Below are 15,313 nucleotides of genomic sequence, written 5' to 3' on the forward strand. Positions count from 1 at the left end.
TGAAACTCCCCTTATGGGAACCAAAACAAGGACTCACCCACAGCTTTAATTTGCACTGAAAGCGGATTGGGATTGGACTCAAGACAAGACTCTAAGTCATCATTTTCAATATGAGTTGAATATTTACCTCACATTTTGCAGGAATATGTTCAGAAGCCACGTTTAATTTCATCATAGACTTTAAAATCCAGTTTACATCAGAAATGGGATTCCTGAGTAGATGGAATTCCCTTTGTTGCCCCTCAGTGGGATGAGGGCCCATGTAGGGAATGAGTAAGGTTTCGAATGAGTAATTCTGCAGAGATTTGAATTCTTGCTAAAAGTATGGCCACAAAGAGAGAAAAGGGCCTCTTTGAAGTAAGCTTTAGTATGTAGGTATTCCAGATAACCACCAGCTGCAGCTGGCTTAAAGAATGAAGGTCAGACAGTTAATAGCAGGCTGGTCTGGAACTAAAGTAAGCAAATAAATATGAATTTTCCCTTAAGAATCATCTCTCTATCACCAGGAAAATATACACCTGGTGACAAAGAGATTAATGTAATTTCTCTTTCAGAGAGATGCAGCTCTGGTGAACAATACAGAATAACCTAAAAATCTCGGTCTCAGAGGGATTTATCCTTCCTAACAGGATTTGAACATCTTTCTTCTCTGTGAACCATCATTTTTACAGAGTTCTGTGGGTCAATGTAAACCCCTGGCATTCAGCAAAAATGCCAATATGATTGCATTAGTTTTATTATCTGCTATAACAACCTGTCATTACATTGTGATGTCTCTTCCTGGGGGATTCTCAAAAGAAACTCTAAGTTAAAATGCACGGGCTTGTGGTTGGGGGCTTGTAGTATCTGGAAGTAGTTGCATTCCATGGAAGTGAAACTCTCAGTTAGGAGTCAAAAAACACTCTTAAAACCACAGTTTTGTTTAGGTAAATAAGGTTCACTTTCCTGGCACAGCAGCCACACAGTCCCTGAAACATGTCAAGAACTTCAGGTTTCTCAAAGGAACAGCCATCCACTTCACTGCCTGGGTGGAAATGGCAGGAAAGGCCAGTCCCTCTGACCATATCATAGCCAGCTCTTTGCATTTTAGACCTAAATCCTAATTGATGCTTTGCTTGTCTCTGCCAAGTCAGGAAATCTTGACATTGCCTTAAATGTGAATGCGATGAGGCCACTGGAACACACGTGGAAACCAATGAAAGACACACAGTCCTAGACAATAATTAATTTATACATATGATTTCATCATGCCCTCAAGTGAATGGATTGCAAGAACATAAAAATCCGCCCCCATTTCACAATATAGAAAACTAAATATCAGAGCCCTTCCAAAATTATTTTTGTTTCAACAAAAAGTAGATCACACTCTCCTGTTCTTCCTGTGGTTTAAAAATAGAATTCTTTCAGGGAACATCTTTTGAATGCAAATACGTAAGCAGGGGGGAAAAAATACCAGTGAGAAGAAAAGGAACAGACACTTGGGAAAGGTTTCAAAAGGCAACGAGCGGCCACCTCCCTCCAGAGCAGCTGCTCCTCCAGCCCCCTGTACATGCCAGGAGAACAAAGCAGATGGTGGGGAGAGCTGGCAGGGAGCACTTCCTGCCCTGCCTGTGGCAGCTCAAGTGGCTGTGCCAACCCAGCCCCTGGCAGACTGTTCCTGACAGTGCCTGTTCCTGCTGGGCTGCACCTACATAGAATCACAGAATAGAATCATAGAATGGATTGGGTTGGAAAAGGCCTCCGAGATCACCAAGTCCAACCCTCGGTCCAACTCCAGTCCCTTTACCAGATCATGGCACTCAGTGCCACGGCCAAGCTCAGCTGAAAAACCTCCAGGGATGGGGAATCCACCCCCTCTCTGGGCAGCCCATTCCAATGCCTGAGCACTCCCTCTGGAAGGAATTTTTTTCTGCTCTCCAACTTCAATTTCCCCTGGCAGAGCTTAAGCCCGTGCCTGTGCCCATTGCTGCCCAAATTCTGCTCTTCGTGGCACGTGGAAAACAACTCTAAGGATGGCCCAGAGGGTTTGCTTTGGATAATTAAGTAGGAACAACTTCATTGACTCCTTGGAGGACGAAAACCCGTCGACACAGAAGAGCTTTGAGCTGAGAGTTGCCAAGAGGAGCTCAGTTGGTTGTGATGTTTCTCAAGAGTTCAGTGAAGGCCCTTCTAAAAGGCACAAACTGGACAATCTTCTACCAGGCAGAGACTGACCCAGGGGCCTCCTCCAATCAGGATTTGCCACTGACTCTTGCAAAACCTTTTCAAATGTTCCTTCCAAGTCTTTGTATTGTTCAATAACATTCCAACTGTGAGCAGACACTTGCGTGTAAAAGGAACCTCAGACAGATGTTTAAATAACAGTTCCAACCCCCACAGCAAAATAGGTTTCTAGGTCAAAGTACAGCTGTGCTGCTGAGGCTTAAAAACACCCAGCCAAAGCCAGGGCTGACCTGATACTGAATGGGGATTACAAAGGGAATTTGCAGAATTATTTCACTGAAAAATAATTGACTAATAAAGGAGTTTTGAGCAGGAAGAAAGATAAAGCTGTGGGCATAACTTGTAGAGGTGCTTCAACATCTAAAATTATATTGGGAAATTATAGTGCTTCCATTTTTACCGTGGCACTTCTAAGCCTCATTTTTCTCATTGCCCTTCCTGATGTGAAAAGAGAGGACTTTACAAGAAGATCCAGGAGTCTTTCCAAATTAAAATATTAGGATTTAACCTATTTTCTAAAGTCTTACTTTGGCTTTTTATTATTCTCCTGTGTTCTACAGGTTGAACTACTCCTGTAGAATAATGATGGCTGTAAATATATGAATTTATAAGCTTTGCTAGAATATTATATCCCTATTGAGTGTTCTGTTTCAACTCAGAATCACAGATAAATAGACAGAGGAAAACAAAAATTTTCAAAATTAAATTGCAGAAGATTTCCACTCCATACTCTATTTACTCAAACAAAAGAGAAAATGGATCAGGTTGTGCAGGAATTTTCTGTGTATTTAAACATGATGTAAAATGTAAAATAACCAAGAAGGATGAATGCTGTTCAAGCCATGTGATATTTTTACTGTTTAATTCCTAACACTGGAAAAAGAAGAACTACTAAAAAATTATGGAATTCTCAGATTCAGAGATACTCCCTCATTACATAATTTGAATCAATGGTTTAATGTAAAGCATCTAAAGTCACGAATAAAACACACAACTTTTGTAATCAAATATATCAAATTTTTGGAGGTACAGGTTTCCTCACCTGACTTCAAGGTAAACCTGGACCGAGGTAAGAAGAGTTTCACTACAAACACCTGGCAGCAGCTGCACACCAGGAAAATGCTATGAGTTTATTCCTCCAAGGTCTTTGGGAATAAAAATTACTCTTTATATCTGTGCAGATTCTGATCTTTGCAACCCTTGCAGGACAGGCTTTAAATACTACTCTTGACTTGACTGATGAGGAGGATCACAATTTGTCCTCAGACTGTTTGGCATTTTTGGTGTTTTTCATGGTACTGATTAATAAGTTGCCTCTGTTTTATACAGAGCACAGAAAGGAACTTGCTTTCTGCTATAACACACATGCTCTTTCACAGCTCAGAGTCATCACTGCAAAGTGCAATGCTCTTGAAATTCAGCTAAAATAAAGTCAAGAGTCAGTTTGAATTGGGGTCAGCATAGGGGATGGAAGGGAACAGTTACCAACTGGCAGCTCGTTGCATAAGCACTTTGGCACCAGAAGGCTCTGCTGCAGGACTTTACACACTGTCCTGAGCTCACTCACTGATCTAAAGCCCAACATTTAAAAGTTTAAAGATTTCAGGGTTTTTCTTATGTTTTTGCACACGACTGAATAGATTAACGTGGCTGTTCCCATTCACTTCCATGCCTGTTCATCAGAAAGTACATTTATCTCCAAATTCAGAGCATTAAAACATTTATACATTTATAAAAATATTTATACATTGTACTGATACAGATCTCCTCTTTTACTTCATTTCAATTTCAAGCAAAGCATTTCAAATCTAGAGAACTAGAGGTCCACATCCCTTAAGGATGATGAGCTTCTAAACTCCTGACCTTGACCAGTTTGTCCATGATGCATCATTTTTGGGTCCAATAATGGCACATTTATAACTACAAAGCTCTGTTGTACAGACCTGAGGAATTTGGCTTTAAAGCAGACAACAGGAAATGTCTGGAAAGCCTTTAAGAGGTGCTGTACATGCTCTGGTAAGTGAGATTGGACAAATACAGTAGGGTTGGGTTCACATGGTACATCCTGGTGTTACACAAAGCTGCACAGAAGCCACAGAAACACTGTAGGGTGGCATGTGAGATGTGTGTGGAATTGCTAGTACAGCTCAACTAAAGTAAATACATCATAGGCTTGAACAAGAATTTTGATTGGCAAGAGCTCAGGGGAAAAAAACACAACATTCACCTCTGATGGTGCCACATCTTTTCAGACAGGAAGAATTAAAGAGAAGGTGATGGGACATGGAAAAGTGGGTTTAATTAACTCCTCCAGCATTACCAAGCCTCTCCCTTTTTTCTCTCTATATATTTCCTGCTTGATTTAGACACTTGAACATCACCATTGCACACAGGAGGACTCAGGATGTTTGAACTGGAAAGGGGTGGATGGAACATAAAGAGAAAAAAAAAAGGGGTTTACACAGATGTGTGTCAGCAATCAATCCCATCAGCAGTATTCCCTAAAACACAGGAGAATGGAGAGAGGAAAATAATAAACAGATCTCATAAATAAACACATGGCTGAAACTGCACCAGAGTTGCTCTGTGTTCATGTGCCTCCCACACTTCTGTTCTGAAAACACAGGAAAAGGGGATACTGCAGTTGAGCCCTTTGGCTTCCCATGCATGAAGAGCAGACTGAAAGGTTGGTGGGGCAGTCCCTGCTCCCTCCCTCACTGACTCTCACCTATTTTTACACATTCAAAGAGAGCTTATACTTTGCCCTTAATTTTAATAGCAAATAATTGCATTGCGCTTTTAACTGGAAGGTCAAATTTGCTTCATTAAAGAGACAAAAAATACTACTTTAAATATGCCAATTCCTTCCTCTTCTCAGTACTTGCAGGTAAAGATGGATATGTCAGTTTTGTACACATTTTTAAAAACTTAGAGTTGCTCAAAGGAGGGAGACTCCACAACTTCTACAAGCAACTCGTGCCAATGTTTGACCATCCTGACCACTAATTAAAGAAAAAACTGCTCTTTCCTTCAGCTTCACACCCAGGGAAAAAGAGGGGAGTTTTGGCAGAAGTAGCTAACAAAGCTAAAATTAACTGCCTTTGTCTATGTAATTAACTTAATCTGGACCACAGCAAGGCCTTCTGATTTCAAATTATGACAGAAATCACTGATAACTTTGAAAGATTAATAACACCCTTTCCTAAGGTCCTGCACATGTAATTCAACAATATTTATTCTAAGGACCCAAATACTGACAGGTTTCATTTATATATTATAGCTCATTAGTGACTCTGTAACCTAAAGATGTCACTTGAGTTATTCTTTTTCACCTCCTAATCCATTTTGGTTCTCTAATTTGAACTTTTTCCTTTTTAAATAAATAATCTATATTTTGAGATTAAAATAAATAACAGAGGGGGTAAGAAGTCTTGTAATTTAACAAATAGTTTTGGAAAACCCTCTCCATTCCAAATGACAATAATTCATCCAGCACAACACAGTGCAAAGAATGAACTGTGCCTTGTTATGACACTACTGATTAATCACAGTTATAATTGGGATACTCCAACCTTAGGGTTTCCAGATGAGATTAAACTCAATTTTACTGACACAGATTTTTCCCCACATTTTCCCCAGAGGAGTCTTAGCATATTTATTATACTATAAAATGTTATTAATCTGTATTTAGGGACCTTGCTGTTGTTATTGATCAAACCCATTCAACGTTCCCTTAAAATGTGCCATTTAATGACAACTTGGCTCTAAATTTGAACCCCTGCACATTCCATTTCCCCATCTGGCCATGCCAAACCTGCCCCTTGTCCTTTGGTACAGCCACAGGGAACTGGCACTTGGGACAGTCATTCTCATGCCCTTCCAGCTTTGTTTTAGTGCAACACCAACTGTTGACAAGTAACCTCTATAATCAAAATAATTAGCCACAGCAGTTGTTACTGACTTACTTTAATTAACAATCAATTTACTTTAAATATAGTCTAAGTACAAGGTTTCAGCTCAAGCCAGCTATAAAGCAAACAAGAACATGTTTCTCCCCTGCTACCAATAATGCCAGAACACAAACCAGAGGGACAAATACAATGTCTAAACCAAATTGGTTCCAATCAAGAGCAGACTAATGGGTTTTAGAAACTTCTAGCACTTTCTCCCAGATATTTTGCCAGCACTTGCTAAATTGTCATGAACAGCAAACCAGCTGAACATTTTTCACTAAGTGCAGAAGAGAAATTGCACTTAATGGCCAGGTCCTGCCCTTTGGCCACCCCAACCCCCTGCAGAGCTCCAGGCTGGGCACAGAGTGGCTGGAGAGCAGCCAGGCAGAAAGGGACCTGGGGGGACTGAGGGACAGGAAGCTCAGCAGGAGCCAACAGTGTGCCCAGGTGGCCAAGAAGGCCAATGGGATCCTGGCCTGGATCAAAACTAGCGTGGCCAGCAGGCCCAGGGCAGTGACCCTTCCCCTGGACTCTGCCTTGGGGAGGCCACACCTTGAGTGTTGTGTTCAGTTCTGGGCCCCTCAGTTCAGGAAAGAGATTGAGGGGCTGGAGCGGGGCCAGAGAAGAGCAACGAGGCTGGAGAAGGGACTGGAGCACAAGTGCTGTGGGGAGAGGCTGAGGGAGCTGGAGGTGTTTAGCCTGGAGAAGAGGAGGCTCAGAGGTGACCTCAGCACTGTCTGGAACTGCCTGAAGGGAAGTTCTGGCCAGGTGGGGGTTGGTCTCTTCTCCCAGGCACTCAGCAATAGGACAAGGGGGCACGGGCTCAAGCTCTGCCAGGGGAAATTGAAGTTGGAGAGCAGAAAAAAATTCTTTGCAGAGAGAGTGCTCAGGCATTGGAATGGGCTGCCCAGAGAGGGGGTGGATTCCCCATCCCTGGAGGTTTTTCAAGTGAGATTGGCCGTGGCACTGAGTGCCATGATCTGGTAAAGGGACTGGAGTTGGCCCAAGGGTTGGACTTGATGATCTCGGAGGTCTTTTCCAACCCAATCCATTCTATGATTCTATGATTTTAATTGTGGTTGGGAGCTCCAGAATGACAACCAAGACCTGCAGCCTGGGTTTAGATCTGTTAAACTGAGTTTAAACTGGTATTGCACTGGCTTTGTGAGTGCTGCAGTCAAAGACAACACAGCCAGGACACAAACTGCACAGTGTTGAGCTGATCAGGCGGTGAAAATTCAATTTCTAGGCAATATCTACAGTTTAGAAACTGTTTCCAAACATGGGGTTTTCCAACATTCAAAGCATTAATGCATCTGTTTTAGGGCTGTGTTATGGGTTAGCAAAGTAGGCCTAAATTTAGGCTTTGAAGTTCAGACCAGGCCTGGGATTGTCAGCTGACTTGAGCTGGGCTGGGCTAGCCAACAGCTGACTTCTTCTAGCCAGTAATATTGTATTCCATACCATATTGCATCATCTCAAAAGGGGTAAAATCCAGTGTGTGGAAGTGGCTTGGTCAGTTCCACCATGGCTGAACTAGGAGTAGAATGTCTTGCAGGCCTTGCTCCTGCTGCTGCTTGCATTTTGTTTGAGTTCAGGAAAGTAGAAATATTTTGTTGTTATACTTTCTGTTTCTTGCTGAATGTCCTTTAGAGTACTTATGGATTTAGAGTAATGGACTTTGTGTTAACTGGGGAGTGGGAAGTTATTTCTTGATATATATAACTTGTGTAAGTGTGTGTTTTATTGTGGTTTTCTCTTAATTTTCTCTTTTCTGTATAAATACATGTAGTTAGTTTCAGAATAAACCTGCTTGGAGGGTTTTTTTCCCCTCTCCCTCTTCTTTTCCCCTTGGCTGGTTGGGGGGAGGAGGAAACCTTTCTCTCTGTCTTGGACACTTTGCATTTTGCAAGCTCAAGCCAAGAGAGGCTGAAACCTCATCTTCAGATTTATGGAAATTGAGATACATTTTCTTTAGTTACAGCAGTGATCTAAGTAGCAACTGTACATTTGGAAAATGTCCTTTGAGCCACTCTATGATTTTAGGAATTTATTGACAGTTTTCCCCCTTTCTTATTCAATGTTTCTGAACAAGTAATCATCAAAACTCCTCCCTTTTTACTAACTATTTAACTCTCTTAATTGAAATGGATCACATTTTTAAAAGCATCTCCTCCTGTAGTCTGAGGTGCATCTCGTGGCTGGTTCCCTCTGACCACTGTGCTTGGATTCCAACTACAGAGGTGTAAAACACACACCATCTCCTCCATGTTATCTACACATTCCAACTCTCATTTCAATCTCCTTCTCTGTGCTTTTCAACTAGAACTGTAAAAAGACCCAGCCAGCCAAGCCCTTCCTCTTCCCTAAATCTATTAAATATATCTCAGATACATTTCTAGGAAGACCAAACCAAAGCCAAAAGGACCAAACAAAAATTATTACTTTTTATAGTCACTGCCTGTCTGGTTGCACCACAAACAACTTGTACAGTTTAAGGAGCTAAATTTAGTAAAGGCAAAGCAAATCTAGCCATGTGAAACAGGTGGTTTTTTCACATGTCTGGAGCTACTGGTTACAGCCCATTACAATTACAGATCTTCTATGTTAATAGTTCTCATTTCCAGAACAAGGCAAAGGGTTCTTCAGGCACCAATTCCAAATGAGTGTGAAGACACCAATGGCAGATAATTCAGTGATCACACAAAATGTCCTCCTCTTTACCAGCACGGATCAGCTGCAACCAGTTTCCAGTTGGTTTTGGTGAGGGAGATGTTGATTTGTTGGGAGGCAAATTGATGAGCTCAAGTGGATATAATGTGTTATAGTGAGGCTTATCTAACATTTTCTCAGAGGGATTTTTTGCATGATTGGTGAGATCATTTTTGAGATGCATTATAAATTCAGTCCTCTGGCCAGTCCCTCTGCTAGTCAGGACACCAAGAGTGATGCCTTTACTGGGCAGAACAGCAGACTGAGACTGCAGCCAATTTTTGCCTGATTACCCATTCAGGAGGAAACAGGACAGGAATGATGGAAAGCTTGAACATCCTGTCCTTCTTTAGAGCAAAATTCTCTCAGAAATTCTTGTCTTTCACCTTTTCCAAATATACAGCCTCTACAAACCCAGCACTGACAATCCTTCTTTGGAGTGAAGGGAACTGTGAGGTAACTGAACTCTCTGCTCATTAAAATTAGTGGAAACAACAGTAAAATAACAGTGGCCTAAGAAATCTGCAGTGGAACTGCTTAAAATGCTTAATATTTCCATTTGGTACAATGACATTTCTGCCCAACACTCACCCATGATTTCAGGAGGGGAAGATGCCCCTGGCTCTCCCCAAGGTTCACCAGCAGCCAGCCAGACTCTCCTGCTCTGTTTGCACTTGCACATGTGAGAAAGGTTCACAGAATTACTTATTAAACTTGGCCTACACTTTTATAACTCCAGAAGTCTAATTTTTCCTGTCAGGTGTCTGTCAAAGCAGGTCAGTCATTTCTTCAGTGATGATACAGAACTGTGTGGCATTGAGTAAGATAAAATGTCCTAACAGCCTTTCCTTAGAAAACTTCCTGTTTCCTCTGTTAGAATCCAGCTGAGAAAAGGACTTATTGGCTTCCCTCTGTCAAAGTCACCTGCCCCTGAGAAAACAGATCCATCAGAGTCCTGTGCCTTGGAGAAGCCAGTGGCCCTCACAGAGTGCTCAGGATCAGTGGGGACAATTCTTCAGAATCCCACCCATCCCAGGGGTGTTTCTGGCTCGCTTGGAACCATCTCCAAATGCAGAAAGACTGTGATTTTCGGACACGTGCCCACACTCACTTGTAAATACCACAGAAATATGATTGATTGGAACCCAGAAGAGCCAAGGGCTCCATGGACAAGGAAAGAAAACCAGAAGCTTGACAGAGAAATGAATAGTGAACAAGACAGCAGGAACTAGACTTTGAAGAATAGTTTCTTACTTCCCATATATTTAATACCAACTTTCTAGAACTATCTGTGACTCAAAAGAAACAGAGTCCTTTGCTTGCATTAACAGAGGTGTAATAAACCTCATTAAGCACAATTTCCTTCTCAAAGAACAGCAATGAACAAGTCAACTTGTTCAAGTCTGCAAAGTCAGCCCTGCCATTTCTTGCTCTGAAATCAGTATTTTCTGTCACAAACTGCATTGCTGATCAGTTAGACTTCAGGCATTGTACCAGTTGAGGTTTTCTGGTGGGTTGTTGTTGGTTTTTTTCTTTCCCCAGAGGAATAAACCACATTGGATCTCTGACAGTAAAAAGAAAACATACCAAAACTATATATTATATAAATTATATATTTATGTAACGTAAATATGAAAGGATATTAATGTCATATTTCATTATGAGGTGATTCCCCCACCACACTGATTTCTAATAAGCCAGTTTGTGTATCTTTGATTATAAACCCCCTATAGTTTTCTATAAAATTAGTATTAAATTCCCACATTTGAAGGTATTACCTTCCTGTTCTGATGATCAAGAGCACAAAGAAAACCTGCATTAAAGCAAATGTGCCTGAAGGAATGGATTTACACCAACTCATGGAAAACAAATGCTCCCCTTGGGAAAATATCCTCCCTGATAATATCCCCTAAAATTAACACCACATCCTAACCAGCACCTCCAGCAGCTCCAGAGTGTGATGACTTTATCTTGGGAGGGTATCAGAGGTATGAAAAGAAGTACATATTAAAATTATTCAATGTCAGTGTGTTTTCTAAAAAAAAAATAATTAAAATAAATAAATAAAAAAAGGCTCAGGCAACAAGAAATAATTTTTATAAGTCTGGATGAAAACACTTGGAGCACCTCCCAGGAAACATTGGCTTTTAAAGCCTGCACTCAACAGGTGTATTTGGAAATAGTTGGAGGTCATTCCCCATAAGTGAATCATCTTATGCCAGAAGATCAACATAAGATAAAGAACATAAAAAACAATCCTATGGGAGGTAATAGGAAAAGAAATTGTTGGATCATAAGTTAAAAATCTAATGTACTCATTTTCATACGAGCAAGCAGGAAAAAAATCTAATGTATGGACTGATATTACAGTAACAAAAAGCTTTCAAGTGCCTGTCAGTCCTGTTTATAACCTTGCAATGATTAGTTATCCCAACAGGAATAAATGGAATCTGCAATTACCCAGCTCTGAAGGCAAAGGAGGCCACTATGAAGAAGGGGTTTTCTGTCACATGAGGAAAGAAAATAAAGAAATTGAATTCAACTTGACCATAAACCTTTTGGTAGCATGGGGATAATCTGACACAATCCACTGGAGGATTATTGTATTTATTCATCTTTTCTCTCTTTCCACATTCATGTCCTGAGGCAGGACAAGCAGCCCTGCCCTGCCAGCCAAGCTGCCTGGGCACCAAGGAAGGGAGTGCCAGGAGCTGCCACCCCCATGCCCAGGTCACTCACAGTCACAGCCTGTTGCACAGTGGGGGCTCCAGTGAAAGGACAAGCTCTGCCTGAGCACATTCAGCCCACCTTTTTCACCTGCAAAGCTCCTGCCCCCCTGCAGGAACCTCCCTTGGCTCTGCCAGCCTGCTGGGCACCCACAGGGTCCAGGGCAGATGGAGGGGCTGGCCCTGCTCATTGACTCCCCTTTGCCTCCCAACAGCAGAGCCTGGAGCTCAGAACTCTTTCTCCTGGCAGCACAAAGCCCAGTGCCCTGCTGGCACAAAGCACATGACTGGCACAACGACATGTCTGATGCAAGTCCTTCCTAAACACAGTTATTGCAATTATTAAGTCAGCAGCTAATTCAGTGAGAGAAGCTCTGTTGGTGCCTCACCCTACAGAACTCCATCCCAAGTGGTGTGTGGAGGTCATTACTCTCTGCTAATTACCACTCCTAGGAGCAGAGACAATTAACAACATGATCTATTACCCCTAATAATTATTATTTACACAGTCAATGATATGGACACTATAGGTTGTTCTTTTTCTGCCTAAGTTATTCTGACAAAATGCTTACCAAGGGCTTTATGGAAAGTTTTAAAGAATATGTTGTTGGGGATTTTTTGTTTCGGTGATGACTGTTTGACTTATATATAGAAAGATGTTTTTGCCTGCATTGTTCGTTCCCATCTATAATTTATAGCTACATTATACAGTTGTATAACACTGGGAACATACAAAAAATGAGATAAAGATATAAATTTACCTATGATGGGAATGATTTTGCCTATTAAATAAAACCTCTTACAAAATACACAGATCTCTAGAAATCAGTTCAAGCAATTTTGAAGGAAATCAAGCAAGTTTTTCATTCTAAATGGCTCAGCAACATTAAACTGGAGGTTCAGAAATGGTGCAGACAAGATTTTAATGCCATCACCTGAGCCCTTCAGAAAGAAGAGCATAAACAATTTGCACAAATTTGCACAAATTTCCAGCACCAACTAATGTGCTGGAAGCAGCCAATAAAAGTTACAGGACTGTCCACGAGTCACTTGACTCACAGGACACTGTTACTGACCTAAACTCCACCTTTCTGGGCTGGGCTGGAAGGTGTCACCCTGAAAATCATGCATTGATTTCCTTCAAAGCAGATTTTCCTCTCTCTACATTTTTCTGTGCATTTTTCTAGATGGTTTTAATTACAACAGCAGGAGAAGATTTTGCCATTCCAAATGTATTCCACAGTGACAATGCAGGAAGGTGATTCCAGCCCATTGCTCTTCTTCTTGCCTCCCTCTTCCAAAGACAGATGACACCAGAGCCAAGCTGGTCAAGGCCATTCCAAGGGCCAAGCTGAAAAATTTCATTCCAGGTGTGTCTCTTACTGTTCACTGATTTCCAGTATCATTATGTAAGGCTAAAACATTCCACAGATCTATCCTCACATAAAACAGCTGTCAAATAGAACTTCTCTTTACCAACATTAGAACACAAGTTACTGAAAACTTGACACATCATCTAAAGGTGGAATTTATTTTTGAGCATTGCCTGAAGGAAAAAAAAGCAAAGGTAAAAAAAAAGCTGTGAGGGATGGTCACTGCTCAGACTGTTGCCAAAGTTCCCTCAAGTCCTGTACCAAAACTCCCACTGCAAAGCTCCCTGTGGACAAAGCTTGGATGTGTGTGGAGAAACCATGATGGGGTGACACAGGGAAAGCCACAGGGCTGGAAAGAGATGACCTGAACCTTCAAGTGCAGCAAAAAGAAATGGTAAAAGTTATCTGTATTTTAACACAAGAGATGAAGAGCTTGAGAGGAGCTTTTAAGAGAACTTTACCTGAGAGTAAAATTACCTTCCCAATTTCATTTGCCAAAATAGCTAAAAATGTAGTTTGAAGGTCAGGAACTATTTTCTCATGGTTCTCCTCTGAATAAGGACAATTGTAGTGCCATGCAGAGCAGTGTCATTTCACAGACAGCTGTGATACAGCACAGGCTCTGCTGCTGCGGCCTTGGGACATTCTCTGATTTTCTGTTCATAGGTGGGGCATCATCTCATCTATGGGGTTTGAGATTTTATTAAAATGAAATCAACGATCTCTCCTCAACAGTGAGGGGCTCCTTCTTCCTTTCCATTTGAAAACAAGACTTCAAATACATACAGAGACACAGAAATGTCTGTATAGAGACAGATAAAAGGGAAGGTCTGTGCTCTGTTGAACAAGAATCAGGGAGCCCCAAGCAACTACTGTTCAAAAGATGGCACTTCAATCCTCCTTTCCATCACTAGCAACTTAATACAATAATGTTGGGAAATCTATGGGATATCCAGAAACACAACCAGTACGCCTCAACTTCTTAAATGATTTGGTAGGAAACTTCCAAATATCCATGTTACCCAAAACAACTTGAGAGTTGTCTCTAAGAAGGATTTGCTCTATTGATAGTGTTGAAATTATGAGAGGTAAGTTTTTCCTGCTTAAATAATGGATGTGTGTGTACATATATTATTCTTGAGGCAGTTGTTTTCAACTAACATTTGACAACTCATGTAAGTAAATTTGGTTTTGACTAAACAAATTTTAAAGAAGTCAAGACTAATTCCAGTGTTTGATAAATAAAATTCAGTCTTTGATTAAAAACAAACAAACAAAAAAATCTGTAAGTGTATTTTGCACTTTGCACACTTTTGGAAAGTCTGTTCCTGACAGGAATATTGTGTTTCCAATCAACCCAAATAGCTGTATTTCTTTTGGATGCAAATATTCCTCCTAAATGAAAGGAACCCTTCCCTGGCTACTCCATCCATGTTCCCAACAGCAATAGCAGATGTGCATCTATTTCTGAAAAGCAACTGTTGTGCTGAAATCTTGTTTCCATTACTTTCCACACTCCACTCCTGTAGAATGCAATTTTATCTTGTAGCTTCCATATTTTATGGGTCCATGCCCTACTTTGCCAGGCTCCCCTCACCCCTGCTGTCCAAGGAGCAGGCAGTGCCTTCACCCCAGTATTCTGCATCAGACAAGCAGCCAAAAGAACTGCTTATTCTTAACAAGAAAATTCTATGCCCAAATCCCATTAACTGCTTTCTCTACAAAGCAGTTAGAAATTTTGTTTCACTTATTTTAATTCACTATATATTCAGGCACAAGGCATTGCTCAAAGGAAGAAGGTGAATTAACACCTTCCTTTGTCCCCATAGCTCTCAGGGGCTGTGCTGCAGATCCATCACCCTTTTAGTCTCCCTGGGCACCCATCAAGTGCCAAATGAAATGTCTGTGTTAGTTCCTAACAATAACAGGTTCAGCTGGGACTGCTTCGCTGCTGCTGAAGATCACTCAGCTAAATACTAATTGTGATGTCTTCTTAATAGGAACACAGAGGAGCCACCCAATGCCCTAGGACAGCGTTCAGGAAATTAAAAGAAATACCTTCCTAATTAAAACTGAAATTATGCAAGGAAGAGCCCCACAGAAAAATTCAAATCAATACTTCTGGTGTTTGGAGTCTCTGTTTCATTACTGCTCTGTGATACCCAGGATCACTGTACTTCTGCTTCAAGTGCAATCAGAGTATTCCCCAAACGCAAAGTTTTGGTCTCAGAGTGAGAGATGCTTTCCAGTCCTCACCACAGCTCACAAACTAAAGCACATGAAGATTGATTTTATTTCATGTGGGACAGCCATCAAAACCAGGAAT

At 41.2% G+C, this 15,313-nt stretch overlaps 1 protein-coding gene across 24 annotated transcripts in view; it reads right to left on the bottom strand.

Annotated features, from left to right (window-relative positions):
* ATP2B2 (ATPase plasma membrane Ca2+ transporting 2) overlaps window positions 1-15,313 on the bottom strand; it is a 420,524-nt gene that overhangs the window by 56,273 nt on the left and 348,938 nt on the right. The gene's annotated exons all lie outside the window — the stretch shown is intronic.

This window comes from Pithys albifrons, chromosome 3, assembly GCF_047495875.1.
Source record: "Pithys albifrons albifrons isolate INPA30051 chromosome 3, PitAlb_v1, whole genome shotgun sequence".
NCBI classification, from domain to species: Eukaryota; Metazoa; Chordata; class Aves; order Passeriformes; family Thamnophilidae; genus Pithys; species Pithys albifrons.